This window comes from Saccoglossus kowalevskii, chromosome 4 (genome assembly GCF_978046115.1).
Source record: "Saccoglossus kowalevskii chromosome 4, keSacKowa6.1, whole genome shotgun sequence".
Lineage (NCBI taxonomy): Eukaryota > Metazoa > Hemichordata > Enteropneusta > Harrimaniidae > Saccoglossus > Saccoglossus kowalevskii.
Window position 1 is genome coordinate 28,355,386 of NC_140644.1, and position 19,090 is coordinate 28,374,475.

At 36.0% G+C, this 19,090-nt stretch overlaps 1 protein-coding gene across 2 annotated transcripts in view; it reads right to left on the reverse strand.

Moving 5' to 3' along the window:
• The window catches only part of LOC102807114 (uncharacterized), a 101,388-nt gene that overhangs the window by 63,187 nt on the left and 19,111 nt on the right, over window positions 1–19,090 (reverse strand). The window lies entirely within an intron of this gene.

The window sequence follows — 19,090 nt, forward strand, 5'->3', positions numbered from 1 at the left end:
ATTTGAAGAGAAAAGAAACATATCAACAATACATATGTATAATGTTCTGTTATGTACTAAATTGTATGTACAACTAACAAAGCATGCATAAGATACCACATTATCAAAAAACAAAATGGCTGTTAGTCAGCCATCTTGGATTGAACCAGTAAACCACTGCATGTTCATATGTCCCATATAAAGTACTAGGCACATGCAAAGAATGAACAGATTTGATCCACAGGTTCTGAAATATGACTCTGGACGTGGTGTAAGTATGGGTGACCATGGGAAAGTGAAGTTGCATGTTGTGTGTGGCTTTGTTATGAGAATTCATGTAAGTTGTATGGTGAATGTGGCACAGGACTGTTACTTCGACACAATAGACTTCCTGATTTGACACAATGCCCCCATAGACTTCCTGATTTGACACAATGCCCCCATAGACTTCCTAGTTCGACACAATGACCCCATAGACTTGCTGATTCGACACAATGACCCCATAGACTTGCTGATTCGACACAATGACCCCATAGACTTGCTGATTCGACACAATGACCCCATAGACTTGCTGATTCGACACAATGACCCCATAGACTTGCTGATTCGACACAATGACCCCATAGACTTGCTGATTCGACACAATGACTCCATAAACTTGCTGATTCGACACAATGACCCCATAGACTTGCTGATTCGACACAATGACCCCATAGACTTGCTGATTCGACACAATGACCCCATAGACTTGCTGATTCGACACAATGACGCCATAGACTTGCTGATTAGACACAATGACCCCATAGACTTGCTGATTCGACACAATGACCCCATAGACTTGCTGATTCGACACAATGACTCCATAGACTTGCTGATTCGACACAATGACCCCATAGACTTGCTGATTCGACACAATGACCCCATAGACTTGCTGATTCGACACAATGACCCCATAGACTTGCTGATTCGACACAATGACCCCATAGACTTGCTGATTCGACACAATGACCCCATAGGCTTGCGGAATCGACACAATGACCCCATAGACTTGCGGATTCGACACAATGACCCCATAGACTCGCGGATTCGACACAATGACCCCATAGACTCGCGGATTCGACACAATGACCACATGGACTCGCGGATTCGACACAATGACCACATGGACTCGCTGATTCGACACAATGACCCCATGGACTCGCTGATTCGACACAATGACCCCATGGACTTGCTGATTCGACACAATGACCCCATAGACTTGCTGATTCGACACAATGACCCCATAGACTTGCTGATTCGACACAATGACCCCATAGACTTGCTGATTCGACACAATGACCCCATAGACTTGCTGATTCGACACAATGACCCCATAGACTTGCTGATTCGACACAATGACCCCATAGACTTGCTGATTCGACACAATGACCCCATAGACTTGCTGATTCGACACAATGACCCCATAGACTTGCTGATTCGACACAATGACCCCATAGACTTGCTGATTCGACACAATGACCCCATAGACTTACTGATTCGAGACAATGACCCCATAGACTTGCTGATTCGACACAATGACCCCATAGACTTGCTGATTCGACACAATGACCCATAGACTTGCTGATTCGACACAATGACCCCATATACTTGCTGATTCGACACAATGACCCCATAGACTTGCTGATTCGACACAATGACCCCATAGACTTGCGGATTTGACACAATGACCCTATAGACTCGCGGATTCGACACAATGACCACATGGACTCGCGGATTCGACACAATGACCACATGGACTCGCTGATTCGACACAATGACCACATGGACTCGCTGATTCGACACAATGACCACATGGACTCGCTGATTCGACACAATGACCCCATGGACTTGCTGATTCAACACAATGACCCCATAGACTTGCTGATTCGACACAATGACCCCATAGACTTGCTGATTCGACACAATGACCACATGAACTCGCTGATTCGACACAATGACCACATGGACTCGCTGATTCGACACAATGACCACATGGACTCGCTGATTCAACACAATGACCACATGGACTCGCTGATTCGACACAATGACCACATGGACTCGCTGATTCGACACAATAACCACATGGACTCGCTGATTCGACACAATGACCACATGGACTCGCTGATTCGACACAATGACCACATGGACTCGCTGATTCGACACAATGACCCCATGGACTTGCTGATTCGACACAATGACCCCATAGACTTGCTGATTCGACACAATGACCCCATAGACTTGCTGATTCGACACAATGACCCCATAGACTTGCTGATTCGAGACAATGACCCCTTAGACTTGCTGATTCAACACAATGACCCCATAGACTTGCTGATTCGACACAATGACCCCATAGACTTGCTGATTCGACACAATGACCCCATAGACTTGCGGATTCGACACAATGACCCCATAGACTTGCGGATTCGACACAATGACCCTATAGACTTGCGGATTTGACACAATGACCCTATAGACTTGCGGATTTGACACAATGACCCTATAGACTTGCGGATTTGACACAATGACCCTATAGACTCGCGGATTTGACACAATGACCCTATAGACTCGCGGATTCGACACAATGACCACATGGACTCGCGGATTCGACACAATGACCACATGGACTCGCTGACTCGACACAATGACCACATGGACTCGCTGATTCTACACAATGACCCCATGGACTTGCTGATTCGACACAATGACCCCATAGACTTGCGGATTTGACACAATGACCCTATAGACTCGCGGATTCAACACAATGACCACATGGACTCGCAGATTCGACACAATGACCACATGAACTCGCTGATTCGACACAATGACCACATGGACTCGCTGATTCGACACAATGACCACATGGACTCGCTGATTCGACACAATGACCACATGGACTCGCTGATTCGACACAATGACCCCATGGACTCACTGATTCGACACAATGACCCCATGGACTCGCTGATTCGACACAATGACCCTATGGACTCGCTGATTCGACACAATGACCCCATGGACTCGCTGATTCGACACAATGACCCCATGAACTTCCTAATTCGGCACAATGACCTATAGATTTGCTGATTGCAACAGCTGCAGCCAAAACCTTACTAGAATATAATACAGATGAAAATTTAATTTTAATGTAAATATGAAATACAGAGACAAATAAAAATGAAACAACTACTGATATAATGAGTAAAGAATATTGTCATCACTTTATCAACAATAAACATTTTCTCACTGCTCCTAATTCTAGGGTCAAAAGTTCAATGGTATGCAGAAAAAAAAGTTCAATTCAGTTGATACAATCGTGGTAATTCAAAAATACAAGTTTGTTACTGTTACTACACCATGATTAATTAAGAATAACACCTTGCCATTCAACAGCATTTTTAACAGTGATCCCCTCGCTGTACAGAAACACTAGTGTACAGCCAAAAAGGATCAACAACACTGAATACAGCAATAATACACAAGCATTAAGCCTTACCATGAAAACATGCTAGAGCCCAAGGGCAGATAGACTATAGCAATATAATTAACATCTAAATTATGTTTATCTGGGTCTAATTCGATAATGTAAAATTCAGGTCAGAAAACAAGAACATCGCTTGACCATACATGCATATCTTTTGTAGAATTGCATTTATTTATTCTATGGGTTCAGAGCACTATACATGTATATCTTTACTGCAATGACCACAATGGTGTTGTATGTCGGTGTCATACGCCTATGCCTGGGGTCAACCTAAATAAACTTGTTACTAGTATCATACAATGACTGCAGGGGTTTGAGTATAGGTTCAATAACCATGAAAACTGTTTTTAAATGTTACAGGTTATACAAGGTTTGTGTGCATATATAATGAGTTATACAAAGTTGATGTGCATATATAATGAGTTGGGCAAGGTTGGTGTGCATATATAATGAGTTATACAAAGTTGGTGTGCATATATAATGAGTTATGCAAGGTTTGTGTGCATATATAATGAGTTGGGCAAGGTTGGTGTGCATACATAATGAGTTGGGCAAGGTTGGTGTGCATACATAATGAGTTACACAAGATTTATGTGCAAATAAATGAGTTACACCAGGTTGATGTGCATATAAAATGAGTTATGCAAGCGTGGTGTGCATATATAATATGTTGGGCAAGGTTTGTGTACATCTATGATGAGTTATGCAATGTTGGTGTGCATATATAATGAGTTATGAAAGGTTTGTGGTGTGCATATATAATGAGTTATGCAAGGTTTGCGATGTGCATATATAATGAGTTATTGAAGGTTGGTTTGCATATATAATGAGTTATGCAAGGTTTGTGTGCATATATATTGAGTTATGCAAGGTTTGTGGTGTGCATATATAATGAGTTAGGCAAGGTTGTGGTGTGCATATATAATGAGTTATGCAAGGTTTGTGGTGTGCGTATATAATGAGTTATGCAAGGTTTGTGATGTGCATATATAATGAGTTATGCAAGGTTTGTGGTGTGCATATATAATGAGTTATGCAAGGTTTGTGGTGTGCATATATAATGAGTTAGGCAAGGTTGTGGTGTGCATATATAATGAGTTATGCAAGGTTTGTGGTGTGCGTATATAATGAGTTATGCAAGGTTTGTGGTGTGCATATATAATGAGTTATGCAAGGTTTGTGGTGTGCATATATAATGAGTTATGCAAGGTTTGTGGTGTGCATATATAATGAGTTATTCAAGGTTGTACCCAGATGATGATAGGTTATTAGACTATAAATGTAGAATGACCACAGCTTATCAAATTATTTTGGTTTTTGTTTCTATTCATTTATATCTCATGGAAATTATTACTTTTAATGCTCGTTTGAAAAGTGTCAATTGTTATCATACAAGGGCCATACTAAATAAACAGTCACATGTCCACCTAATGAGGCTATTACATCAGAACACATGTCATCATGATATACGACATGTATGTGTACCTAATGATAATTACATGTTTTATTTGGTAATATTTGATATGAGGAATAAATGATATTTTATGCAAGATACATGTCATATTTTGAGAGAAAGTATTAGTTATATGGCATGCCTGTTTCATCGAATCAACAGGTGTCCATGGCAACAGCATCAATTGACAATAACTGGGAGATTATTAATGTTATTACTAGGAAATTGACATGCACGGTTTTGACTGCAATGTTGTCTTACAGACCTACTTTCTGGCATCGTTCATATACTATTTGGTTTGAATATGAAACAAAATAATTAGTTTGCATGCTTGAAAACAAAGTTATTCAAAAATGTGGAAAACACAGCCCTGTCATGAAGGGTAAAATTTCAAACACGAATATAAAATTACCTTTTGAATTGGAGTGTAACCAGAAGGACTGTTATTTCTCAGCGACCCGTGAACTTCCGGAAGCTTTATACAGAGATCGAAGTGTAGCGGACACACACACCACAGAACAATAAGTGAACAAATAGATGGACACGCTTTATGATAAAAGCAGACTCCTGTCCACAATGTAATCAGTACATGTCATGGAATAGGTTAGCAGTCCACACAGGCTGCACCACTAGAGTAACACAAAAGGGACAAGCATAATAGGCAATAATAGGAATAAAAGAGATCTTGTTTTTACGCATAGATTTTATAACAGAATTTGAGATTTCATTCAAAGTCCTGGCTTATTCTAGAGCTGATGTGACTAGAACCAAATCAACGTCCCTCCAAACAATGACAAAAATCATTATAGTTAGAATGGTACTGCCCACATCAACATCTGGCAGAACATGAGACTATTATTCCCAGTAACGGGATACAAAACGCATAAAGACCCTACAAAAGATGGGGTCAAGAGTTCGCATACCATGCATTCCAGTCAGCATACGTAATGCAACACCTCCAAACAATTACCTGGTTACTGAGGAACATAGAAAGCAAAAACAAAACACTTCGGCAAATAAAAATAAACATATCAAGCACCTAACAGAATGATACAGTCATGAACCTGGACCGTGAACACACACTATTTCTTTCAAAAATTAAAATTTCAATTTTATGTCATTTAATCAATAATTTTTTTAAATTATTATGTGCACAAACAATCGCACAACATTTCGGGCATATTTTAATGATAACACATCTTTGTAGAAATGAATCAAAAATAAATATTAAATAAATCTTCATCCTATGTTGAATTTGAACAGTTAAGTATATTCGAATAACACAAACAAGTCATTTGTGTTACTATTATATATAGTTGTCATAACAACTGATGTCTCTCATTTAAAGGCCCATAAAACAATGTGGATGACATAACAACCAAGCTGAATAGAATTAAATGTTTGTTTATAAAACTTAATACTTGGAATAGAAAGACTTACGGTTGAATAGGTAGAACAGTCATCCTATGATATAGGTAGACCGAACTATTGTACTTTTGGGCCAGTGGCCTAGAGAATGGAATAAACATATTATTTCTCAATAAGCAAGCCAAAATAACAAGGAATTTTTGTTTTAATTTTACCATCTAGATTTATAGCACTATACAAGTAAGTGCTTTATCTTTATCATCATTATTATTATTATTATTATTATTATTATTACCAGTATTATTATTATTATATTATCCAACTGGTAATCATGCAAATCTAATAATTAATGTAAACAAATCTTAACACTGTTATCATGACAAAAATAGTAAGAGAATTCAGGATAATTGCAAGAGTATGGAAAGCCAAACAAAGGATTCATAAAAACAGTGCTTTTCAAAAGTCTTCATATTTCCCACCAAAAATGTTACTGCAAGTTTTCTGTAAATTTTTTAAAGTTATCCTTGGGTTTGAACACATGAAATTGCTTTAAAAAATGCTCAAATATCTTTAATTCAATAAAATTTAAGGGGCATTATAAAAGTAGAGTAAGCAGTGAAATGGTTAAACAAGCATTAAACTTCACCGATTCATTGCTTTTCATGTTTATGACAGACCCAATCACCCACTCAATTAGAACAGCGCCCTCTATATTTTAACACAGGCCATGCTTGAATACAATTTTCTCTTTAACATCAGTAGGCACAATAATAACTAAAAAGACAACACAATTGACCGAAGAGAATGAAAAAGAATGTTATTCTGTGTGCGATTCAACTAGCAGACCAATCCGCCATCGACAATCATATACTCCTAACCTCATGACCTATGAACAAAGTTGTGGCCTGCTTCTCAGAGGAAAGAATTTCTATTATAGAAAACTAGACGCAACAAAAATAACTTTTAAATTAACAATTGTCATCTGTAAATTGTTGAAATTCCAGTCTCCTGTTCCTTTCAAGATTAATTATCCATTGTTACAATGTTAATATGATTGTGTGAGCTGCTCGCTTTGTTTTTAAAATCACTGCTAAAACATGAGAAAGCAAACAAGTCAAATTTGTTAAGTTGCTGGCAGTCAAATTGTCCTTGCCTGCAACAGCTGAAAACAGCACTGTTACTGGGATGGGTATGATTGTTGACACATTAAAATAAGCTGTTCTTACACTGCCATGGTGACGGGAGACTTAACGTATTTGCCATTTCAACTGAAACAAAATTCAACCCATCAAAGAACACTGCCATTTGAATGGGGCAATTTTACCAACATACCAATAACAGACAAAATGATGTGAAAACCTAAAATACAATCAGCACTAAAGTTTTGTAATATAAACATCTGAAGCTAGAACTAGTTCATCTATGTTTATTTCAAAACAACAGTATTAAGTTCACTACTCCAAGATTAGGGTGAACACAATCCATATCGTGATAGGTATGCAAATTCATTACCTGAAAGCCACAAATATTATTGGCTATCATTTCGCAATCGTTATTATCTTATTGTAATGAGGCGTAGAAATGGAAAAAAGTCAAGAGGTATGTACATTGAGACTATGGAGATTGTGATATGCAACCAAAAAAAGAGATCTGATTAATGCTTTGAGTACCAGTATTCACAGTGTGCCAAGATGGTACTTTTCAGTTTTGAGTGACATCAATAGATTACAAGATAAAGATAAGAAGGGTGTCATTGAATAAATGAGGAGGAGGTGGAGGAGGGGGGGGGGGTTTCCAACTAAAAATAAATTGTTTGTTTAATTTCCATTAACCTTCTCACCTATAGACTTTTTAGCCCAATTTTTTCTTATATTCCTCAATATTTCTGGAAATGAATCCCAATTTTGGAGCTCAACAAATTTGGCTATTTGCTAATGCAAAAATATTTTTAATACACACATTCCAGGTCTTATTCTTAACGCCCCCTTCCCATAAAAACTTAAACAGTTACCTTATTTAGACAGCTATTAAATACTACCTTTATGACCAACTAAGTTGTAAAATGCTTGTGGTTTTGAAGATTATCCAGGAATGAACAGATTGTTGACTAATGCCTGATGATGTACTTTTTCTGAGCAAGATGAATTACAACTTATTATTTAAAATAAAATCTTGGTCAGTCAGTAAAAACATTATATCTTTATTCACCTCTCTACAATTTCTATTTTTATCTGCCTAAGCTGAAATCTGCCTGTCTGGACATGTGAACAGGCTTTTATTTTGACCCTGTTACCTGTATTACATATACTAGTTTAATAAAACTGTCTGGACATGTGGACAGGCTTTTATTTTGACCCTGTTACCTGTATTACATATAGTACAGTTGTAGTTTAATAAAACACAAACAATTGCTAGTATTAATAAACAATCATGCTTTGAACAGAAGATATAAAACTTACAAACAGTAAATTATTTTGTACATTCACCTATTAAGAATGAGGAACTCGATATGAGGCAGTATTGTAGTTAACCCACAATTACAAGGATTCGTGCACGTACCTGAGGAGTTCGTGGGTGTTACAAAAGTGAGCTTGGTGACGAAACCAAAAGGTGGAATGTTGAGTTGTATCTACACCTGTCGTCACCTGACTATGACTCTCTTCATCTGTAGCTATTAACAACCCTAGACTATCACCACGCATGAATCACCCACAATGCTTGGCAAATCAACTTTCCATCCATCAGTGGTCTCTATTAAAAGCCAAGTTGACAGCTGCCACAATGGAATGCCTGCAGTAACTTGTGATCAAAAGCAACCCCCCAATTAAAAATTTTCTACAGACAGGTCTTCAGAATCTCCAAAAAGTATATCTGGAGGTAGTCCAGATCAAATTTAGAACTGAAATTGGTTCCAATATAATATCAGCATATTCTATATTGTTTTATAACTGGGCAATTATCGGTACATTTTAAAAAAAAAGTCAATCAATTATATTAAATAAAATTAGCCATATTTCTGTATTTCAGTGACTATGTTCCCAAAAGAGTCCATTTCTTATTAGTCAAAAATGCACCGTCCTTCTCTAAACAAATTCCTATTTTTACTTTCTGTCCTGTTAGTTTACTTCGCATTCCACTTCACAAAATATAATAAGGAAAAGTCAAGACCCATAAATTACACACGCCACCCTCATCAGATACAAAGAGGCAGCACTCCCTGACCGTTGTTAGTGGTGTTTGTGTGGGTGGGTAATGTGACAATCATGCTGAGTCAGCACTGACGCTAAATTAAAGTATTATTGGCCTGTTTAATATTTACTGAAGGATGACGTCAAAAGCACATACTTTCGAATGTATGTGTTGAGCAAACTACCGGGTATAACTTTTGTGTCTAAATAGTTGATACAGCTATCTTTAGAAATTCCCTATTCAAAGTTTCAAATTGGGATTTGGAATTTTAAAAATATGAGCTATCAATCAAACTTGCCTAGATAATAATTAAGCAAGTCTGCGGGGGGGGGGGGGGGGGGGGGGGGATTGGAGTGGTTATTGATGACTTAGAAATATTTGAGTCCCACCTGTTTTTACAAAATTTCCGGAATGTAATCAGAATGCTACGTTGGTACTTTTATTTTACGGAAATCTCAAATAAATGTGCGCAAAAAATTAAACATTCCTTTGAAACTGCCACAGGTGTCCTATTGCACTATGAACAAAAGATAGATATAGTAGATTCAATATAAAAGTATCATTGTGTGTTTAAATCTTTATAAATTTATTTGATAAAATTCAATTAAAATCTGAATGTGTTTTTTTTTAATACCACCATATTTGTTCTATTGGTAGAGCATGTACTTGCGTCAATAACAGATGTGTATATGGTCAAAATAAAGTCATGTATTAATAATGCAGTATACAACATATGTGATTTACTTTCTATTTGTTACAATGTTTTATGATATTTCATTTGTTTAAGTTCTAAAATTATTAATGTTTGGTCAAAATTTAATTTCGACGCTAAATGTTTAGCAAGAAATGGATGGCTATAAAAGACAATATTTGCTATGGCAAGCAAAATATTGTACAGTACATCTGGCATATAATGTTCCAGAGGGGTTAACTAACTATTTGTAATAGCAGGAAGCAGTTTATAGAGAAGGATTTAGGTTTGGAAAACCCCTAAGATAAACCGATAACATACCACAATTTTTGAAAATAACAAATTACCACAAACAAATACACAGAAATCACTGAACTGTAACCCACACTTTTTAACAAATAAGGAGTGTCCTTGTATTCAACTTTCAAAGCACATGCTACATTTAGTCTGTGACCTCTGGCCTATACATGTAACTAGCATAATCTGGGTGATATTTGATGAACATTGTTCATTAATTTGTTAACAGACGGTTAAAATGTAATTACTATAAGTGTGAACACCCTAATAATCTCCTCGCATCGTACCATCTTTTAGACTTGTTTATTCCTGAAGGATTAAAATTTACCAAGAAAATGACCAAATTTGTGGCATTCCTTGCATATCCATTTTGCAAGACTATTTTTGTGAGTATTTCAAAATACCATCAGCAGACACTTTCTCTTCTTTAATCTCATTTATATTCATACTGCAAAGGATGCAATAGAGATATGAATATATTTTATGATCACTTGCATTACAATCGTTTGTTCTTGCATATTCCTCTTCTCTATCACACATGCTCAGTAGTTATAGCAGTTTCTATGTACTGTGTTTACAGCACTCATTGGTTTAATCAAACCCAGTTAGTTACCTTCTCAAAAATAAAATGAATAATGAATAATTTCAAAAACTTGAAATGAGATATAAAACACGCAAATCTAGAATAGACTATGACTTGTAGACAGCAGTTTGTTTCAAATTCTAATTTAATCTTACCTTATAACAACTGAACATATTGTGCATGTCTTGTGATGCCAAGACTTGTACTGCCTTTCCACAACTACAAGTAGACCATGTGACATATCTCATTTCAAGACAATTAAATCACATAGTAACGTTTCAGTGATTACCTCATTACCGGTAATTATGCAAGCAAGATGGATGGTTTCCAAGGATTTTCAACATAGTCTAGCATGAAAACAATTTTTCACCAAAATTTAAGACAAAGACAACATTTATTCTGCCTAATCGTTATCTACGTTACATAAAAGGTACAAGTCAATTAATCTTAAAGGGTTCAATTATTTGCCATTGCTGTATTTTTGCTTGTGATAGCTACAGGTAAATCTGCTAAATTACAAGCCAGTAATCATGCAAAGTTAACATAAGAATGTTTTGTTTTCTTCACCAACCTATTGAATAACTGCTACCACATCAAATACGCTGAAATTAAATCCTTCTACAGTTGTACTACAAGAGAGTTTGAAACAGTTACATGCCAATGTATTGGTAGGCCCAATTCATGAATTGACAAAAATCCACTTTGACTAGACCACAATTTAATTGCAGGAATAGACTTTTATTTCGCTAAATAGAGAAGCTAATTTAGCTAACATGCTACTTATATGTTATATGAGATTCATTGTCAGTGATATGCCTCGCTACAAAGACTCTGTGAAAAAGAACACAAAGAAACAGCACCCCCAGTGAGCAAAATGAGAAACAGAACTCCATGGAACTAATAACTCGTCTACTGAAATGTTAAGGAGTCCCTTATATCTTTATTGGGATCACGAGACAATCCAGTGACTCATCAGTAGATGACACTGTCTCCTCTAAGTCTCCCCGTCAAATAATGCCATGGTATCAGTCAAATCTCTGGCTGTAACAAAACTGTGGTTATGTCTCCTAGATATTAAGACAGGCAACAAGAATCATCTACTTTCTGCTATAAATCTTTTCTATATGTTTAGTTTTTTTTCCACTTTTTCTCCATGAAGGTCCACTATACCTTAAACATCTGAATGAAAACTGTTTGCCACAAAAATGCTGGTGCACATTTTGCCTATTTCATTTAACTTCAATGTTTTTCATTAATGTTGTACTAATTGGACATAATATACTATTGGCTTCAAGTCTTGATAACAATTTTGGAGGAAAAAACATAAAAAAAAATGATTTTAATTTTGTGAATGATGACTAAAATCGACTTTGGTTCTCAAAAGGTAATGTGCCAATATATATCTAATTTGCATCTCCGATCAAAGCATGCATAAACCAAAGATTGCATTAACTATATAAGCAGCATCATTAAAATTTGGCTTATTTTGACCATAGATACACATAGCAACTGATATTGTTTTCATGTAATTGGGATGCTGCACAACTATTGTAGTGTTTTAACTAAAAATAACCTCTTAATAAGATACTTTTGTTTGTTTGTTTCATAACAGACAGACTGGTGTATTTAAATTACAAACAATTAGCAAATGATTTAAAACACTTTTTAACAGGGTATTAATGCACACACATATGCGTTTCTAATAGAGAAAATATAGTACCCCATTCACTCTCTTAAAAGTGTAATATACATGATATATATGTAAAAAATAAAAGAATGAAAAAAAAATAAAATAAATAAAAGGCTTAAATTAATTTTTTCTAAAGATGAGCTTCTAATAGAGGTAATACAATCTCAACATTTGCTCTATTAAACGTGTGCACTGCCAGACTACATGATGACAGGAATATCGTAGTACAAATTTATTCACGACTTTCAAATCACAAATCAATGATCATTCAACCAAATATAAGAGATATGATGCTACAGGCCCTGATTGTAACCCCAAAACAGTAACTTACTGACGTCTGAAGGTCTAGCATTCAATTGTCAGAGGAATGGATGAATTCACTGAGAACAACTAAAAATATGCTCAATAGCGTTTAAGCCTACTTAATGAAGGCAGCAAACATATGAACATATAATGCCACACTGTAAGAGTGACTAAGTTGTTTGTGTGGCTTTTATCTGCAAAGAAGCCAGTCAACATGACAAGACAGGCCGTTTGACTAATAAAATGAGGACTACAAGCCATGCATTCCGAGGAGACTTTAAATCAACAGATTATCACAAAGAAACTTTTTGAAAATGTTACACCACAGACGATATAGGATAGTTACACGTACTTAAAGTGTGTTCTTTGTCACGCACATTTGTGATGAGAGTTGACAGTACATTTTTCTTAAATCATTGCAATGATAGAGACGCAGACATCAGAATGTGAGGTGTTGTCTCCTACTTTGGAGAGCAGAAACAATAAATCGGCAGATTTAACTTAAAAGAACTTAAGAGAAAGAGATAGGTGCAAGTCCCTGGGATTGCACAAAAGCATTATGTTAGCACTGTCTTTGTTGTGAACACTTGATTTTGATTTGTTTTTAAATCCTACTAAAATGTTTAATCTGAAACTTATCAGAAAGTTATTCCCTAAAAGGTTTGATATTTGGAATTTAGAAAGAAGGCCTATAATTTGCATTCAAGACTCGTGGACAGACATTCCCGCACGTGTCGTCGTTACTGTGTGATCTTCATTTTTCTTACAAACAAAATCAAACAACTGAAAGAATGTCTTTTGGAATACAAAAAAACCCTATGTGCTGTCAGAACTAAGTATGGATCATTTCCAGAACAGTAACTGCCTGATTGACGAAAACAAATTGATCAAAGTGTGGGAAGAACTCAGTGGACAAGAGTGTTGGTATTTAGCTGCAGTAAATAACATAATTTCAACAGAGGCGAGCATTTAATCAAGGGTATCGTGCGATTGAGTTTTCACTTTGGTTGACTTACTTGACCCATGCATACTGTCATGAATCCATGGGAATCACCTGAGGGGATAAAAGTGCAGTCTTTTAAAGACAGTAAATAACACGATAGGGAGGACAGTCACTTGAGTTTGCACTTGTGTCAACTGGTAGTTTCACCCTTGGTGACACTCAGAATAAAGTGATTAATGCAACCCAACTATAGAAACACCTGAGGGCACAAACGTGCAGTCGCTCAAAAGCAGTAAATAACATGATAGAGAGAACGATCCTTCAATTATGAAAACCATGGGATTGAGTTTACACTTGATTCAAAATAGTGATGGAAAGCACCTAAAGGAATATAAGTGCTACAATTTACCTAAATAATGCCACTCTGATGAAAGAGAGACATTAAATTATAAGAACTACTGGTACAAACGAGAAAAGGGTGACTTTTAATGTCTAGTAAAACTGACCATCTTTAGTGAACAAATTACAACCACTCGTAGCCAAGATGATATATGCTACTTTTTGTGCTGAATCTGAACACTCTTGGTCACTTCATAGCAATTATGAGAACCATGAAAGCAGGAATTTGGACTCAATATCGGATTTCCAGTCTTTCCCCCTCCCATCGCACATGGAAACATTAGGGCATCTGTCATATGTTTACTCGCTCAATTTGGGGAGATTAGCAAACTGTCTGAAAAACAGTTGCACAGAAATACAACCCCAAACCCCAAGGTATACTTGGTTGTCATGGAAACCACATCAAGGGTTTCTTATCCACAGTAAAACATGTTTTAAAAGACCACTAGAAGAGGTGAACCTTGAACATTCCAACCCCCAGTGTAGATTATAGAAATACCTTCTTGACAGTATGTATGTTTTAAAAACCCAGTTTATTCCGGTATTACTGACCCATGTATCAATCACTATACCTGTGTGGCAACATTACATTCATAGAGCCACTTCAACAAGATATCAACGTGCCATGCCATGCTTCACAACAATTGATGGGAAACGCCACCACTGAAATGATTGACAGCAACCTCTAGTGCTGTTAAAATTCCACCAGATAAGAAATCATCAGTTAGTTATGAAAACATTTTAATGGGGTAACTGTACGTGTATTAATAATGTTATGCATATATAGATGGCCATCTATTCACTGAAACGCCAATCATTGATACGCTACGTTTAATCCAAGTAAGTTGAGGTATGAAGAGGGAACCAAAGCCTCATAAAGTAGAAAAGCAAATACCGCAAAAGTTCTAAAAGTTTGTTTCCATACTTTTCACAAGGTAATACTATCTGTCACAAGGAACTGCAAAAATATATTAAAAACGGTGAAAACAGTGAAAGTTTTTCCAAATTAAAGTGAATATAGACTATGGTCTAAATGTAGATGTGAAGATTTTGACTGAAATGTTCAAGACGTCATCATGTGGCAAAAGTTTGAAAATGTAAACCTGTAACATGGACCCTACCGTACTCATTATTGCACAAGTAGCAGTGGAATACGGAGAAAGATTATTGAATCAGACGAAAGAAAACAAAGAGAAGGCATATCTCTCTATAAATCAAATACAGTGTCATCTTTCTATTGTTAGTATAAAAATGCTCACACTTATTGGTATAAATGAAGGTTAGACAAAAAACAAAACTCATTTCAGGGTTTTTGAAGTTCAATGAAAACTGCTCAGTTTTGAAGAAAAAGTTGAGATATTATCATTAGCAGTGAATTTGTACCCCCCCCCCCCAAAAAAAATACTAGGATGTGTGAATTCCAGGAGGTAATGCTAAGACTTATTGAAGTTGAACAAATTAATTTGATTAATTATTCAAGATAGACATGACCATTTTATTCCATCTGTGTAACCATAGATGCAATGTTAAGCTACTTACAAGATTGTGCCTGATTGGCTACCCAACAGTAACCAATCAGAGAGCAGATTGTTTGTTGACAGGTTTTTTCAACATATCAGATTATGCTTTGACTTAACTGTAACAATCATCAAGCAGCTTGAACCAAATGGAATCATAAGATTTGAAAGTCTTCAAGAAGTACCAAATTTATTTCACGCAGTAAATTAAAATGTTCTCCTTTTTTCATACAATGAGGCATAAAATTGTAACAAGTTATGCTAATTAGTCTATAGAGTAGTCGTCATTTATACGCATAGACAATTTACGATAACATTGCATACATAATATCAACAGTTTAGATCTTATAAAGACCGATATTTAAACCCTCAGTGAACAAAGACTGCAGACAGAGCATTAGTGCAAATGAATCACAACAACAGTTTTCGTTCTATTTACAAGGTTCCAGTAACTTTCACCGTGTTTCCACTTTGGTAATTGATGCAATAAACAAGCTGTGTGTTTTACCTACTTAAAGATGCCAGGAAATACCGACTTTCCAGGTGAGTGGTATCCCAGGAAACACACACAATGGGAAGCAAATTAGGGGTCAAGATGGCAGCCAGGTGAGGCATGCAGGAGATGTGAAGGAATTTGTACAAACTTGGCACGGAATGAAAAAAGCAAACAAGCTGGTGTGATGGAGGACCATTCATTACCATCAAAAATTTTTTGAATACTGTTTAATTATTGTAAACCATTAAAATTTGCCACTATTAATTGTCACAATGATGAAGAAATTGTTTCTCCTTTGAAAGGTGCCACAAAATACTAGTAGTTTGCCTCTCATGAACTAAAATAAAAACAAAGTTTATAGTGAGTATACATGAAGAAAGTTCTTTCCAGGTTCATTCTTTAGGCATCTATGATTACAAGCATCCCACCCCTACCTACACCAGATCACCGCCAACTCAATTAACTTCGCCTATACAAATGTCAAGACTGCGTAATGGTCTTGGATATGAAAAGAAACCAACAGACTGCAAAAAAACAGATTCAATCATCAGTTGCCCATTAATGAACTATCAATCACTTTACTTTAAGCACTTGCACAGCAGACAGACAGAGTCCACCTGAAATCTACAACTGTAGAATAACAAAACTGACATTTATGGCAAATCTGTGTCACCAATGGCTGGCTAGTCATATATCTATAATGGACGCCACGTGGGCCACTGAAGGACCTGGCAAGAAAAGAACATTGATGCTGGCTTCCAGATTGCATTTAGATGTTATCCTTTGTGAGATGAAACTTATGGTTATTTTCAGACCCACTCATTCTATTTTGGGGGGTATCAGCTATGCTGTAATGAATTTTATGAACAGGCATAATGGTATTAGTAGATTGTTTCTAATTGACTATGACACTGCTCCTAATGTTAAATATCAGTCTGATAACAATGCACACATTAGAAAATGCATAATACACACATGTATCATAAACTATAATACAGACTATAATATAATCAAAAACAAGACAAGTCTGATCAGGCAAAATCTGTGTGAACAGGAAAGTACCATCCAATTAGTGCATGCAATTTGTAACAATTTACTTTGAACACCATATTCATTAATTTTAGACAGCATTTGCAGTTATATGAAGAGACACCATGCTTTGTGCCATTATTATTCCAAGCCATAAAGTTAACATTCTGAAGAGCGCCCTCTACAGTCATAACTGTTGAACAAACTCCTGATGTTTTAAGACAACATCCAACTCGTACCTTTGACATGGACACATATTTCAGAACAGCAGGCAATATTTAATGTAATGTTTTTTTCAATATTAGTCAAGAGTGGGTGAATATCCTTTCACTCTTAGAGACACAATGTAGATAGTTTTGAGGCTGTTTAGGAATTTTGATTGATATGCATCTTGATGAAAATATTAATCCTAGAGCATAATTTATTATAAAAATAAAAACAATTTTTCGCAAACATAGCAATATTTGTTTGATGTCTAACTATCAAAACAAAATTCAAAACGGCAGTTTAACAGCAGTTTGCATTAACCATGATGAAAACATATTGTCATAAAATCGTGCAAAAAATAAAGTCAATGGCTTTACATCAAAAAGTGCAAGTAAAAACTATAGAGCATTTTTCACCTTATGCAAAAATAAATAAAATGTCATTTTTATTTTTGAGTATAATCCTTTCTAAATCACATTGATAAAGCAAAGAATTACGCTTTAAAAAAAAACATAACTAGGTTTACAAGGAGAGGAAATTATACAGCCATCGACACAGCCCTTTAAAAACAGTAACTACCGGTACAAGAAAACAATGATACACTTTGTGTGACCAGGTGATTTTCAACAAGAAGTGTATTGTCAGCTTCTACACGTTTCCCTTATGCTGTAAATGCCATTGGCAGAATAGCATACGTGGGTTACAACTGTCAACAGGCATGACAGTTCATCTTAATTTGTTATATTTATTTTTAATTACAGATTGACCACTCAGTAAACATAATTTGGAAAATATACATTGGAGAGGGGGGAGAGGGGGGAGGGACTTTTCTGACTAGGTGGTGTCAATTTTCAGTTGACGATTGTTCCAAGTGTTTTTCTTATAAGCTTGTCGGGAGACCAATTGTGCTACATTGTATCTGTTCCTTTACCCCCTAACCTGACACCATGATTTAATACTTTTATCTATTTTAACACACAGTAACAATCGTCTAGCGAAAAATAGATTATTCTCCAGTTTGCACTCTGATCCTTGGATAGGGATGGTTCAGTAGACACCACAGCCTGGAGGCATATCTTAGCACATTAAACATTTCCAAACAGAAGTGATACTGTTACTGAACAAAATAGAATGATTTCCAAAAGTTCAATGAGATACGTCTCGCAATAGAGAATATGCAAGAGAAAGAAACACTGCACTGCGTCACCGGACATCAAAATGATCTTGACATAGTTTACATATTTTTCTTTTCAAAGATTTTTTTGTAATAGTTTTGTTTTTCTTTCAAATAACGTTATTGTAAACATGTACATATTGCCAAGCACCTTTCACTATGGAGGAAGGTTCAAAGCATTGTAAACGAAAAAACCTTTGCCTGTAAACATATTAACAGATAGTGAATGCAATCAAAGAGTAACATTGCCAC